A 15,295-nucleotide genomic window follows, 5' to 3' on the forward strand; every position below is an offset into this window, starting at 1 on the left:
CAGGTTCAATAACCCAATTACAATTAAAGGTGTCTGTTTGAAGACAGTATGGAGGTGATTTACAGCCCCTCTGATCGGGACTATGACTCAGAACACAAGGAGGGAGAGTCGGGCATTAAAATGGGTGAAAACAGAGCGTAGAAATGGAATATTTTAACATCTCACATCTGTGATTTGAGGATTTATTTTGACCAAACGAGAAGTGATTGTGGACAACAAACAAGACGGTTTCAGTGAGTTTGATTTTGTTCATGACGAGTTTGAATGACGTGCATGTTACCAATGAGGCAACTACACTTGTCTTAGTTTGGTAATGAGAATACAGATTGTTTTTCATCTTCTTCTTCTGTGAAAGAGGATCTGGGGGAAACAGCAGGTTCACTCAGACCTCCAGCTTTTTTTTTTAAGGCACTTGGTTTGGTTATTATTGAAATGAATGGAATCCCTCTTGCGGTGAAAACAAACCATTCAGAACTCCCTGGAACGAACACACCCTCAACGCAAACAGTCCGACCCCCTTTTTCTTCTAATACATCGAATTCTGCTGCCTCGACGGACTGAGATACAGCAGAAGTAGAAGGAGGAGGCACGGAGAGGAGGACTTTAAGCGGCGGGTGCAGTGAAGCAGCTGCAGTTTATCTGGGTGACATTTGTACAGATATTTTCTAACATCTGCCGTGAGAACAGAGAACATGCTGACACGCTGTGCAGGCACAAAAAGGTCCTGCAGACAGAGAGTCCCGGACGTGATAATCATTACGTAATCTTTCCTCAATATACATGTACAGTAGAGAAACACAGAGAGGCACAGAGGATCTCTTCCACTCCTCCACTTCTCCCCTAAACTGTTTGTACATCTTGGAGCGCCCTGATATTTTTGCATATGGCTGATGTGAGTCCACATGTGCTTTCAATCACTTTACTTGAAACGTGTTCTTAAGCACTGTGAACCGCCTTTCCTCCACAGTTTATGTGTGTTTCAGCTTCTCGTCATTCCTCTCAGATCAATAGATCTCAGAACTAACTGTGAAGGTTTTCAGCTTCAAGAGCCAACATTTAGACATTTTAGTGAAAATATTTATTTGAATTAATAACATATAATCAGATCCCGTAAGTCCTGCTGACACCAGCCACAGGCTGTTTTTCATCATCTTAAGTTTGACAAACCTTTTCATATAATGGGAAAATGCCACAGGATCACCAAAATCAACTGAGTTCATCCTCTGTGGACCAAGAATATACACAGAACATGTCATGGCAATCCAGCTGGAGTTATCTTCTTTATAATCTAACCCTAATGCAAATGAATAGAGATCTGCAGTGGAGCAGGAGCCAGTCATTTGTTTACCTTAGTACAAAACTGACAGTTAGATTCGTAGTGTCTATGACAGAAAGGGTTCCTGTGTGAACCACCAGTGTGCTTGCAAAATGTTGCGCAAGAGGTAAAGTGAGTAAAATAATCAACTGTTAAGATAAACAAAGGATTTCATGGAAATCTAACACATCATCGCAGTAATGACTCAACACAGCAGATGCTGGTTGTCAGGCAGTAAAGTGAACCCTGTTAACCCTGTTGTTACCCTGGATCTGAGAGAGACTGATGGCACTGAGCAGCCACCACGCGGAGGCTTGATGACTATAAGACAGAGAAGTCTCCATGTCCAGCCTGTCAACATCAGAAAAATGTCCACATAGGGAGCAGGACACAGGACACAGGGTGGATGTGAACTAGCACAGGACTTTCACCCAGGAGACTGTTGTTACTGTCACAAGTAAAACCAAAAGTTTACAGCAAAGGTCTGCTCACCTGTCGCTGCGTCGCATGTTGTTTTGGGAGACACGGTATCAGCCTATTTGGTTGTTTAGGTATGAGGATGTGTTGTTACTTCTAAAGAAAAGTGGCACACGCGCTGAGTCAGTGTTGACTTCCTGGTTGAGTCTGTCAGCACAGTTCAAAACAGTTTAGAGATCTGTGAAGGAAACAGCTTCTGCCTGAGATAATGTGACGATCACTGGTGTGGAACAGTGACTCTGGACAGAGCTGACCCAGTGCCACCAACATGTGAGGAAACACACACACACACACACACACACACACACACACACACACACATATACATGCGGTCATTTCTACGGTGGCCTTAAGTCTTTGTTGGGGGAAACACCCATGTTGATAAGAAGAACCACAACTGGGTCACAACTGTGCTGTAATCTGTTTTCACACACATCAGAACCACAGTGCTGATAACTGATGCAAGTAGAAGTTCAATACTGCACATTGCATTGAGGTATTTCAGTATGTATGTAGTTAAAATGCCACTTTGCATTCATGTGCACACTAACGATTAAAAAACATGACCAAAGAGCATTATTACTCCCAAAATGTTGATTTAAATTCAGCCGTAAAAGACACAAATAAAGAATGTAATCGCTTGTATCTCCAACTATCTGCAACTGATGAGACAGACACAGAAAAGAAGAAGCAAAGAAAAAGAAAGACGAAGGAAAAACAGGAACTTTAAATAAAATAGAGGAATCAAGGAAAAAATAGTGAAATGAGAAATTGTGGCATTAAAAATTAAAAAACAACTAAAATAAAAATTGTACTGGGATTTTTTTATGGATTTGATTTTAAGTTTTTAACTGCAGCAACTTTCAGAAAACGAACCTTTCCAACAACGTGTCGTGTCTCTGCTCCAGCCTGCAGTCACAGCGCTTTTCTACCCGACGACTGAGATCACATCTGTCGCTGCTGAGCGCCACCCAGCGTGACCTCACTTCCTCCTCAGATAAAACAGCGGGGGCCACATGCCAGTGACAAAATCACTGTCAATCAACCTTATCACTACTTAAAGTCTGCCCTCAGTGTGTGTGTGTGTGTGTGTGTTTAGGACAGGGTGTGATTCTGGCTCTGAGCTCACATCAGACTCTGTGAACTTTCTGGTTACAGTAGGAAGTTTTTGGGGCGTCATGTGTTGCTCAAGGACACGTTGTCAGTCCTCGTCCACCTAAGCAACATGACTTAACACAGGCTGACGTGGGGGAGTTTTGTCTCCCAGCGTGCAGTAAACATCACTCATGTTATCTTTGTCGACACTGTTACAAGAAATGTGGTTTGTTCTGTCAGTTACAGATGTTTATCGCGTGGCGCTTGCGTGCGATGGCCCCGCACACGCAGCGCTCCGCTGGCGTTCGTGTGGATGTGAGTGACGATATGTGTGTGTTTGTCCTCCTGGGAGGTTCCTGTAAGCTGTCAGGTCAAACATTCAGCCTGTGCGTGAGTCATGTTACACACACCTGCAAGAGTGTGCGGCAGTACAGTATCACACCGCTTTGTCCTCTTTAACTGAAGAGCCACTCGTCTTTGCATCCACTGACACTTCTGGTTTACTGTAGTAAAGGGCACCAGAGGTGTTCGATGACTCTGCAGGAGTCACAGGTATTTATTGGCTCCACCCCTTGTGATGAACACATGAAACAGGGGTGTACACACTCACTTTCACCCCTTTTCCAACACAAAGATAACAGTTATCCATCCATCTTCGTTCAAGTCGTCTCACACATCGTTCAGTCTGCGTTTGAGAGACTGAAGTAAAAAAAAAAAAAAGAGAGAGAGAAAGTAACCACTGTGTCATTTTCCCCGGCCTCCATACTGCTGCTACCATTTCCTGTTTTCAGCACATTTGAATGTGACACACCAGAGAGACGACCTTGTTTACAAAAACTTGCAGACGCGTCCTAATTTTGGTTTAAAAATGGAGCAGCTCTGTAGGCCGGGGCGGTCCGATCTGTATTATGTACAGGCATGAAGGCAGCATGATTTATATCTGCCATGGCCTTCAGACTGTCCCACTGACGGACAGTTAGTTAGCCGTGCACCAACACATACAGCAGCTGGTTGAATAAAAATCGACAGGATTCGTGTCCATCGACTCATATTTCAAACTGTTTTTGTGACTTTTTGTGCCTGATCCAAGTTTGTTTGACTGATCTAAACACAACATTGATGAATCATGCCTGAGCCCACTGTGCTGCCACAATCCAACTATTCAAAAATAACAGACTTTAAAATAATGTGTCAACTTACTGCTGAGCACATGGATCGTCATCACAGCTGTCACACTGCCAGCATACGATCGTCAGAGCAGGACTGTTATCTCTGTCACTCTTCATGCTCCAGTCAACTTAAACCTACTCCTTTAAAAACAAGTGGCTGTGAAGACTTAGTGTCTCAGAGGTAATTCAGGAGTCATCTTGAGATTTTTTACACAATCCTGTGGCTCAGTTTTTTAAAAAATCTTAATCTTAATTCTTTTCTTTCTTTCTTAATCTTTCTTTTTATCTTTCGTTCTTTCTTTCTTTCTTTCATCGCTCTGTCTGTGCTGACTTGCATGTATTCAAGAGATTATTTGCAATTTGGAAAGTTCTTTCATTTCTAATTACAAAAAAAGTTGTGTATTACATAAAGTACAGTGTACTGTACCTGAAGGTGTGAGGTCACACGTCACAGCTGGAATTCAGAGGGTTTATTTGTGATTAAAAATTAGGAATGTGTGTGTGCGTGTGCGTGTGTGTGTGTGTGTACAATGGAGGCCTATATCAACCTGTTCTGTGCTGTCCGGTGCAACCCAGCAGCGTCTGATCTGCTGCCAGAGGAGATTAGGTCAAGGCAGCCGTGCAACACTTCATGCTGGCTGTCAGAACACACACACACACACACACACACACACACCCTCACATGTTCTCCCTGTCATGTACAAACACACACACATGGTTTTGCAACAGGACACACAAACAATACACCTCCCTCCATCGTTCACTTGCGATGCAGTTTTCGTCCTCTTTCACTTCCCGCCTGCACTTCACTCTTATTGTTCGGACCTTCAGCTCTCATGGTCTCGATCCAGGTGAGCAAACCTCGAATATCACAACTCGACCTTCTCAGACTCACTTTCCCAGAGCAAACTGGAAGAATAAACAACATGATCAACTCGAGCCAAACAGTCAAATATGCTTAAAAGATTTTTTGTTTTGCAGCACTACAAGTTAAAATCAAGCTGTTAAGGTCGTTGTAAGGTGAAGTCAGAGTCGCTGAATTCACGGTTTGATAACGTTTAGTCTCACCAAAATGCAACCTAGGCTTTATTTGTGAGTGTATGTGAGTCAAACCTTTGTGTAAAAGCATAACAATGACCAAAGAGGCACTTTTAAGCACTTTTTCGCTATTTTTAAAACACTAAGCAGCTGTTACTTCAGCGCGTCGCCGTCATGGCAGACAAAAAGTGTTGATCCCCGAGTGCGATCTCACAGGAAGAAGACTAATGGTGGACCGCTCCTCAAGCCTTCCTGCCTTGAGATACAGCTGCTAACGTGAGTTGTTCAAAAAAAGTCAACTCTGTGCACACAAACAATGTTCTCAATGCTTGTGTTCATGTGTAGAGACCCTGGTGATGCTACGAGCAAAGTTTCATGTTGTAGCACTCCCATTGAAAATCAGCTTGCCCAAAAACAAAACTATGGTCAATCTTAAAAGTGCCTCATTCGTCGTAATTATGCTTTCACACAAAGGTTTGACTCGAATACGATCACAAATAAAACCTGTGTTGCTTTTTGCCGAGAGTTACACTTTAACACAAGTTGTGTCATAAGTAGGTGTTTTGTGACCACACTGTGGAGGATGTGGTGTGTCAGGAGATTTTATCAAGAATCTACACGTGAAGCTCATCCACTGTCAGTGAGGGAGAAAACAACAACTAATTTTCCAAAACAGTGAAAGTCTTTAAAATCAGCGACTCTGCTGCTGAAACAGACAAATGAAGCACATTTTACACACCACTGATCAGACCACCTTTGTGTATTCACTCTCGTGATGTCAAATCCTGTGAACCTTTGTAAGTGGAAGTGTCAGGATACAGAGGCAATACAGTCCGTTCAGGTTCAGTTAAATGTTCCTTTAATTGTCTGGATGTGTAAATACTCCTCGTGTCGGTACAGAAACACTTGAGATGGCGGTGCCAGGAGGGAAGACGACACAAACACGAGCCTGACCTGTGTCCTCGAAAACGGAAACGTCAGGGTCGTAGTGAAGTCGTTCACTGTTAGACTCTGTGTGTGTGTGTGTGTGTGTGTGTGTGTTTCCAACCTTGAGAGCTAAGACATTTTTTGTGTCGTGGATTTCAGTCCTTACTTCTTCCTCGCACCGTCTGACTGTTTGACTAATGGGTCATTGATGTTTCCTCCAGACAGCCATTTTAGGGTCCAATTTATCAATAACACAAAGTTCAGTGAAACAAGAGATGAAGAGTCGGACAATCAGATGCATTGTATACAGCCAGGTCATCTAAAACACTTAATGTAGAGGTAGTACTGGAGTCACTGGACAGTATCGGATATACAAACTAATAATACGTCTTTGTAAAACGATATTAACGACGGTAGGATTCAGTCTGACTTGTTTTTAGTCACTTCTTTGGGTTAAAGTTGAAATTAGGATAAACTGAGGGTGAGAGAGGGGCGGAAATGCAAAATGTCATAAGTGTATATCCTTGTGTCCTTGTGTGAGTGTGTGTGTTTTTGTGTGTGTGTGTGTGTGTGTGTGTGTGTGTGTGTGTGGCTGTTTGCCAAACATTCCTGTTGACAGTCAAACAGTAGGAAGCAGGAAGACAGTAATGCTACACCATCAGACATGTCAACACACCTTCTATTCACAACTCGGTCACTTCCTGGAGACACACACACACACACACACACACACACACACACACACACACACATGATCTTTATGTGTGCGTGTTCAGTGTCAGCGAGCTCTGAATGAATATCACACTCATTTGAAGGCTGCACATCTGTTTTCCAAATACAAGTGCGGCCATCATGAATCACTGACCCTGAGCGGTTCAGCTGACGGGGTCTTTGATATGTGAACGCCGGGAGACGAACGACTGATATTATGTTTTTGGCCTTGTGACCGAAACTCGTTCCAAGCGTCAGTGACACTGGAGGGTCCGGCCCCTGGGTGTCATCACGCCTACACATCATTTTCTTTGGCACGAACCACAGTGGAAACATTCCCTTTACTACTATATCAGTATTTGGTTTGTTTAGATCTATTAAGTAACCAAACAGGAGTCGCGTGGGGTCACCCAACCTGTTTAGGGGGTTTTTGGTAACCTGTACGGTGCCCGGTCGGAGTTATGGCAACAAAGAGAGAAATGTGAATCCATGTTGGGTGGCTGGATGGTTGGTCTGTTTCTTTAATTTTCTCTTCGAGTCTCTGTTGCCCTTTGGCCCTCTAAGAGAGACAATAAGGACAAGAACTTGAGCTACAGCCAAGCAGATACGAGAAAAACAGGACAGCTGTCCCACCCATGTTCCTGACTCCACTTCCCAACATTTATCACATTTTTGATATCAGGCGTCTCCTCACAGAGGTTCAAGTCGGTCATCGTGAATTTTAGAAAAAGACTCCTGTTGTCTCCTCACTGTGTGTGTGTTGCGGCTCTGGGGAATTCAAAGCGAACCGGACGGCGTCAAACTTTCTCTACGAACACATTCTAAAGTGATCCCGATCAGATTCTGGTTGTTTTTATTCAGTTGAGACGAAGCAAACATCTCCGTCGCCTAAATGAAATGTTGGCAGTGTCACATCAACATTTCTACAAGACAGCTAATTTACTTCTATATGAGCGGATTTGCACAAAGGCAGTTTTTGGTGAGACGACGGGACATTTGGCAGCCGTTTTTAGTGTTACCTGTGCTGAGATTGAAACATAGAGATTCAGCATATCTGTACCAACATCATTGTCCTGAATGACATTAGATCCTTAAGTTAGTCCTGTATGATCCTTCTGTGGACTGTTCGTCTCAACAGACTTTGTAATGTCAAAGACTAAACAGTCTGAAAGTGGCTTCAAACTTCGACTGAGTGCATCCAATGTCTCCTTCTAAACACTAAAACCTTCCCTGCATCACCTCAAGAGTATTTCTCTTCAGCCTGAGCGTCAGTTCAGTTGGTTTATCATATGTCAATTCGATGTGTGGAATAAAGAGACCACTGACCCCGAGTCAGCTAGTCCAACTTATACTGCACACCAGAGACGCTGCTCGTTCCCACCAGTAGCAACATGCCGCTCGCCGTCCGGTATCACCACAGACGAGTCTCTCTCTCTACGATCCTGCACGTCTGCACTCTGCAGGATGTTCATTTTCATTATTTCCATTTCAAATGACATTCTGCGTTGAAGTATTTCCATTTAAGCTCTTCCAGATCACAATCTCAATATGAAAGGATTACTTTTGTTGTGTTGTCTTCTTCTGGATGTTATTAGTAAATTATTCATGTTTGATTTTACGAGTATTCCTGTTTTGAAATGATCCTCCACTCAACAAAGTCAGACTCCTCTGACGTTAATACATCAGGGTTCAAGGTTTAAGGCTGTCTTTATTGTCTCATGAAGGAAAAAAATTGGTCTTGGATGAGGTGAATTAATAATAATATTTCCAACTTTTCAATATTGTCTGGATGTCAAATGATTGAAACTGCTCCGAGGGACTGGGAATGTAAAACTAATTTAAAATCTCCAGAGCTATTTGTACTGTACATGGAAATAATGCAAATATGCATCACGCAGTTATTAATATTCTTTTTAATCAAATAAATATGCTTTCTTTGCCCAGTGCGCTCTGATAGCTGTGTGCCTGTGATTGCAGAGCTCCCAGGACGCCTGTAAAGATGTGATCTTTGATTAAACATGTCAGTTTGTGGTTGGTTATGAATATTCAGGGCGGAGGGTGATTCCACCAACTCTTCTGGGGTCTCAAACTGGTAACCCTCCGATCACAAACATGCTTCCCCTGGGGAAGAATAAAAGATGACTGGAGGAAAATCTGAGGAGGAATTTGAAGGTCTGGGGGGAAATTAACATTTTTCTACTGACACAGAGACCCGTGGGTGATGGCTGCCCTGAAGCGTCATATTTCCATGACTGATTTCCGTCAGTGTGACTGCGACACGATGATGGTGGTGGTGATTCAAATCTCAGAGAAGCCGGAGAGATTTCCACTGGTCGCTCTGTTCCAATCAAAGATATTTTTTAATATTCCAGGCGGGGAGCTGCTCTTTGTCATGTTTATCTGACTGTGTGTCACTGATTATTGCTTTTTAAGGCAACCCTGGGTGCATATTTCACATCTGGGCCACATCTCGCTCTCATTCTTCATATGCTCGATTCGATGATATCACCATCAAAAGAAAAATGTGGTTTTGTTCGAACGAATCATGTGTGCAGCAATCGTCACCTTTAGAAACAGGTGAAAGATCAAACCATCTCAACTTCTAGCTGCATGTGGCCATTTTTAGCCGTGACTTTACATGAGGAGGTCTACACTTCTCTAACAAAGGCTCGGGGTAGAAGACTGCATTTCTAAATTTACATGCTTGAATGCTTCCACTTCTCATAGCTTCGTTAAGCGGCCGTGTGTCGATCGAGACAAACTGTAAACCGCTTTAGATAAAAGAGTTTATAAAAGCAGCCGTTCTGATCAATGGCTTCTTGTGAGAAACTGAAGATGGAGGGCAGGAAGTGATTTATTTGCATTGTGGGATTTGTGAAAATGTAAAATGTTGAGAAGCAGAAAGTCAAACATGCTGCTGCGACATATCTGATGTTTCTACTGTGATGATTTCATGGACTTCTGGACAAAGTATATTCTCCCGTAGCTCTAATTTTGAATGTGCACTAAACTGCGTTTGAACACATGGGGCTTAATTAACTATAAATCAAAGGCATGTTCGCGTTACATCACTTGTTTGGCTCCTTGTCAAACCCGAGTGATCAGTTCTGAGGCGCACTGACAGTTTCGTTGAGTCCCTCATGAACGACACGTCTTCCTTATGCTCCACAGACATGTTGGCAGAGAGCAGCAGGGACAGTCGGGCTGACGGAGCAGAGACGGGGGACGGTGGGTGTTCGCTTCAGCAGCCAGCCTCCGACAGGAGGATGGAGCCGCCTCCACAGTTCTCACTGAGCGCACGGATGATTTGATTCACTTCAGTGTTTGTTCTCTTGTTTATCGTGGCTCGAGCTGGATGATAATCATTTCCACAGCAGCTGTATACACATGTACTGTATACACAGGCCGAATAATATTGGATGAGTTATTCTTTCCTATTAATTTAAATCAGGTTTAGTGGGCCATCGTGTCATCTCAACAATATATTCCAGCCTTTGAATATGTTCTGTTTATGCTCATAAAGCTCGATGAAGTCACAACAACGGCATCGAACGGACTGTGTTCTGTTGCGTGCACATTTTCATAGCCGGAGTAAAACCCTGCTACACGTTTCAGACAAGACAAACACAAAGACGGACCTTCACTTTCAATTATTTTCTACTTTTCCTCTTGTAGCAGCTGTCGACTACACGAGACCGCCGACACATTCACAGCGTCCAAGACCTTGACCTACTGCCACCGTGCAGACTATTCCTGTACTGAGAATACAGTAACGTTCAGGAAATATGTTTTTTTTTTCTTCAGAAACATCACAGCTTACACTGAGCCTTTGCACTCCCTGTCAATCTATCTGCCTAAGTCATAAAACTATCAGCTAACAGGTGCAGAAGAGGAATAAACCTCTCTGCAGCGAGCTTCTGCAGGATGAGCCCGGCCGTCCTCTGTGCATCATCATGAAAAAAGTCCAGAAATGGTCCATTTCTCCAGGCAGATCTGTCCTCTAACCCACTGGCTGTATATTTAACCATTACTTCCACACAGTCAGTTTCTCCCTGGTGGCGGCAGACATGTTTGTTACGAGATCTGTGAAACAACTGCAGAGCAGAAAACCAACAGAATACAACCGCGGCAGCTAAACTGAGTGGTTTCAACCAGCAGCAGCAGCGATGTCGCAGCAGCTCTGGACTCTTTTTGTTTGATTTCAGCCGTTCACTCTCACCAACAACCTTAATGGAAAAGAAAACATCAGTTTAACAGCTTTACAAGAGACTTTCCCATGTCGTCGTGCCGATACAGCAGTAAAGATAAGAGATGAGATTAGATAAATGTTCCTGGAATACAGAGTTGTTACAGCTGTAATACGACACTGAAAACAGCTAAACGTCATCTCACAAATGACTCAGGTTGACCTGATTAAACTTAATACAACAGTCCTGCAATAAATCACAGCTTCATGAAGATTATTTCATTCTGTTTGTCATTTTGGAGGCTGCAGTTTGACTTCAGAGGTGTTTTTTTTATAATTTGTCCACCTCATTTATATAATTGAAGAGAAGCCATGCGGCATGATTGCACTTCCTCCTGTTTTCACCAAAACTGCAGGAATGAGTCGGTCACATCTGCCAGGTTTTAACGTGTACCGCCTTTCAGGAAGTTAGAGACAATATCTCGTAAAACCATCATGATCGCCAACAGCATCCGAGACAACAGTTGGGCTGCGTCTCGTGTCCTCGCTGCTCAGAGTCTGAGACAGATGTCCCCGAGGGACGGACTGTCATAATGAGTTGTAAACAGGAGGGAGGACGGCTCCATGTCAGCTCCCATAAGTGTGGTGGGAAAAGCCCCGACATCATCCTGTCGAACCTCGCAACAATAAACAGAGCAGGAGGAGAGGAGAGGAGAGGAGAGGAGAGGAGAGGAGAGGAGGGGAGAGGAGAGGAGAGGAGAGGAGAGGAGGGGAGGGGAGGAGAGATGAGAGGAGAGGAGAGGAGAGGAGAGGAGAGGAGGGGAGAGGAGAGGAGATGAGAGGAGAAGAGGGGAGAGGAGAGGAGAGGAGAGGAGAGGAGAGGAGGGGAGAGGAGAGGAGAGGAGAGGAGAGGAGGGGAGATGAGAGGAGAAGAGGGGAGAGGAGAGGAGAGGAGAAAGTTGATTTAACAGCTCCATGACCGAAAGTGCAGATAGACAGACAGTGTGTGTGTGTGTGTGTGTGTGTGTGTGTGTGTGTGTGTGTGTGTGTTTAGAGTCAAGATATGTTTTCATGTAGTCACTTTCAGAGGGCTGTATTTCGGGAAATACACTTATTTGCATTCTTAGTGCTCTTAAAGAGGAATCATTTTTGGAAAGTAACTCATTAACGAGAGGATAAACTGAGGCTAATGCTACGTATGCTACATGTCATCAGAAGTGTTTGCTGGCCGGTCGATGAGTTTGATATGAAACTCCCTCCCCTCACACACCTGTGTGATGTCACATTAGCTGTGCAGAGGTGAGATGCTCCCTACGCTGACTGACTCTTCACCTCAACTTCCAGGACTGAACAAATGGTTCGTAACCTGACCCTCACTCCTCATTCAGCTGCTGAGAGCTAGCAGGACATCAGTGTGATCTGTACAACTCTGCAGTTTTAGGGCTGAGGCATTGTGGGAAACTGCATGAAATAAGATGAAGGACTGTTACCGAAATTTAAATTACTTTTTTTTTTTTTACGGAAGCCAAAGAGCAACTGCTTGTTCATGCACAGCAGCCTCCAGATGGCTGATGCTTGTTGTTTGTATTTTGTTTTCCTCCTGCGGGACTCGAGGGAGTCTGCCCTGCTTCAACACTTCTTACTGTAACTCCCCGGAGCGCTGCGTGAAAAAAAAAGCCTTAACGCACCAATAAACACCCACAGCTGAGGTCTCGTAAAGAAGCTCTTTACGTTAGCACCATATCATCCAAATGTGAGACTGTGACTGTACTTTACTGTCACATGAAACCTGCGAACACGAGAGAAACTGTGCTGTGTAGAAGAAGACGTATGACTGTGTTCCAGTGATGCTGCTGCAGATTAGCAGCAGGTGTAATCGATATAGTCCAAAGGTTACAAACTATTTTGTTTTGTTACTTTGTCGACAATCCTGCCAAACCAGATGTGTGACGACTACACGGCTCGGTCTGCAGAATCAGTGATCTTACAAAGAGAAAGTCATCAATTTAAATTATGCAGTAAGTAGCAAAAGAAGGACTCTTTAAACTCTTGTGGTGATTAAGTGTTTCTTAGCTTCTTCATGACTTTCTCAGAATGATTTATGATAAAGCTGAATAAATGTCGAGGGGCCTGTTTCACTCAGACACACCATCAGCTCCAAACTGCATCCCGCGGCCTCTCTGAAACACTTCATACATCACAGTTCGACACACCGGTCCACATTTTGTGTCATTTGTTTCCCTCCACTGGCAGCTCCCTAGAGAGATAAATAGATATTCTTATGATAGTCTCTCTTTTTGTTGCGTTATCATAAACACAACATCTGTGGTCAGACGTATCTGCTGCGTCACGTGGGCGCGGGCCAGCGGCTGTAACACCAGCGCTCATGTTACAGAGAAGACAAACGAGCGGATGTGGCAGGACGGCAGCTACAGAGGGTCGCTGACGAAGCCACAGGCTGCAGTCCTACAGCCGCTGTAAAACATTTCACAAATCTGATTTAGACATGTCAGGCTTCTAATGAAATTACCCTCATGTCATGTTATGTTATAGTAGAGGCTACAGATGTACAGAGAATTGTTCTCTCACAAGAGACACTGATACTGATCCAAACCAAACTTTAAACACTGCTTCCAGCAACGATCTATAAAACTGTAATACTGTCGATAATGTAACATTCATGCAGAGTCTGAAAACACAAACGATCCCATCAGAGTCGAGGCTTCTGCAGCTGTGTCACAGTGATCTTAGATGGTTGCAAGCATTTATTTTAGAGAAGTAAATCAGTTTTATTTATTGGGACATTTGACCTGTTATTTATGTGACATCTTCTTTATATACGTACAGTAAATGTAAATCTAAGAGACAGAAAATCTAAGAAAGTTTCTTTTTTGCTCATCAGGATGCAGTGTTAGCTTTACATCCAGCTGAGGATGATGGGAGTCATCAGGTTCAGAGAGATCCTGTTACGAACCGATTTTAACCCTCACGACGTTCATGATCAGTGATTATTCTGGGGACCATGAGAGGAAAAAATCTCAAAAGTCTTGATCAGATAAATTCATTACGGCATCTTGTGAAATGTTGCAGCTTCAACTCACCTCTCAGTTTGTTTATCGTACGCTGTGCTGATGTCATAATTTGCGACAGTTTCCACGACCTGTCCAGCACCTTGTTTAAATTGTTACTCTGTTACAGGAAGTGCTGACAGCAGGTTGTCACCAGCAGTGCGGCTGCCGCCCAGGGTTACCGTTATTACAACGATCCATCAAAGGCCTAATCCTTTTACAGGTGAGTCACAACAGACGGTGACTTCAGATTGGATTACGGTGGAGATGATTGGGTATATCTGGACCAAACAACCAGACTGTATTATTAGAACGGCTCAGTCTCCAGCAAGGTAATCAGTTTCTGTAATATCTTTGGAGGAAAAGGCACTACTATGGCATCTGACTTCAGTGTCCCTGCACAGTGTGAGTCAGCAAAGACCAGAACATGTCTGTCATGCGCCTGTGTCACATTTGTAAAGCTCAGCAGGGAAACTGTGTGTCACATTGACCTGCACTGGTCCCCAGCAAGGTGAGTGGAACATGTCACAGGCTCTCAGCTGTGAGTAATGTTGTGTGTCGAACCAGGTCATCTGTTACATGATGTCTCCCAGTCGTCCCGCGCTATGATGTATCAAATAATCACAATCAGCTTTACTGATATTTACGCACCCGAGGAATCCGACTCCAGTGTCCGGTGACGCGTTGTTTTCATTCTCTGATCATAATCCTCTCTGTTTATATTGTCTGTCGTGGTCTGATATGAGCGTCAGTCTGCTTCACATGGCTACTCCTGTCTCGCCTGGTCGTGCAATGCCTCACTATCAGGTTCGTCAACACTGGTAAACTAATACACAGGAGGGCTGCGGTGTCACCAGTGCCAAACCTGTTGAATTACACGCCCAAGGAGCTACTAGGTCAACTACTAGATCAGCATCTATCGTGCCAGGACAGCGTGACAAAGGGCAGCTGCCATTAACACAATGCTGTTATCATCACCGCCTCACAAACAAGATGGATAAATCATCAACTCATACTGGAGAGAAACAGAAATACAGTCTCACAGCGATGATGAGAGTTCCCTCATAAACGCTAAAAGTGATGAGAAAGTTATGACTGCAGGGATCTGAACCGCCGCTGTGCTTCACCTGGTGACCACATCACCTGCAACCAGGGATTAAACCAACACAGAAGCCTGATGTATCTGTGCTGATCCTTCCCTACCAGGATCTCATCAATATGCAAAGTGTAGCTTGAGGTGCTGCCCACATCTTGACCTCCTTCTTGTAACTCTGGTCATGATGTCATCCACCTGCTGCCCACCTGTCGT

General features: G+C 43.9%; 1 protein-coding gene across 5 annotated transcripts in view; it reads right to left on the reverse strand.

The window, feature by feature from the left end:
- The window catches only part of gpr4 (G protein-coupled receptor 4), a 37,497-nt gene that overhangs the window by 5,779 nt on the left and 16,423 nt on the right, over positions 1-15,295 (reverse strand). For 2 of the 5 annotated variants that reach the window (XM_037081127.1, XM_037081129.1), the window contains one exon: positions 2,669-4,965. The exons of 2 other annotated variants lie outside the window; for them this stretch is intronic. The gene's annotated coding sequence lies outside the window, so the exon portion shown is untranslated. Of the gene's footprint in view, positions 1-1,807; positions 2,520-2,668; positions 4,966-15,295 lie in introns of those variants that run through there. One more of the 5 variants, XM_037081146.1, reaches the window with a different exon arrangement.

This window comes from Acanthopagrus latus, chromosome 2 (assembly GCF_904848185.1).
Source record: "Acanthopagrus latus isolate v.2019 chromosome 2, fAcaLat1.1, whole genome shotgun sequence".
NCBI lineage: Eukaryota > Metazoa > Chordata > Actinopteri > Spariformes > Sparidae > Acanthopagrus > Acanthopagrus latus.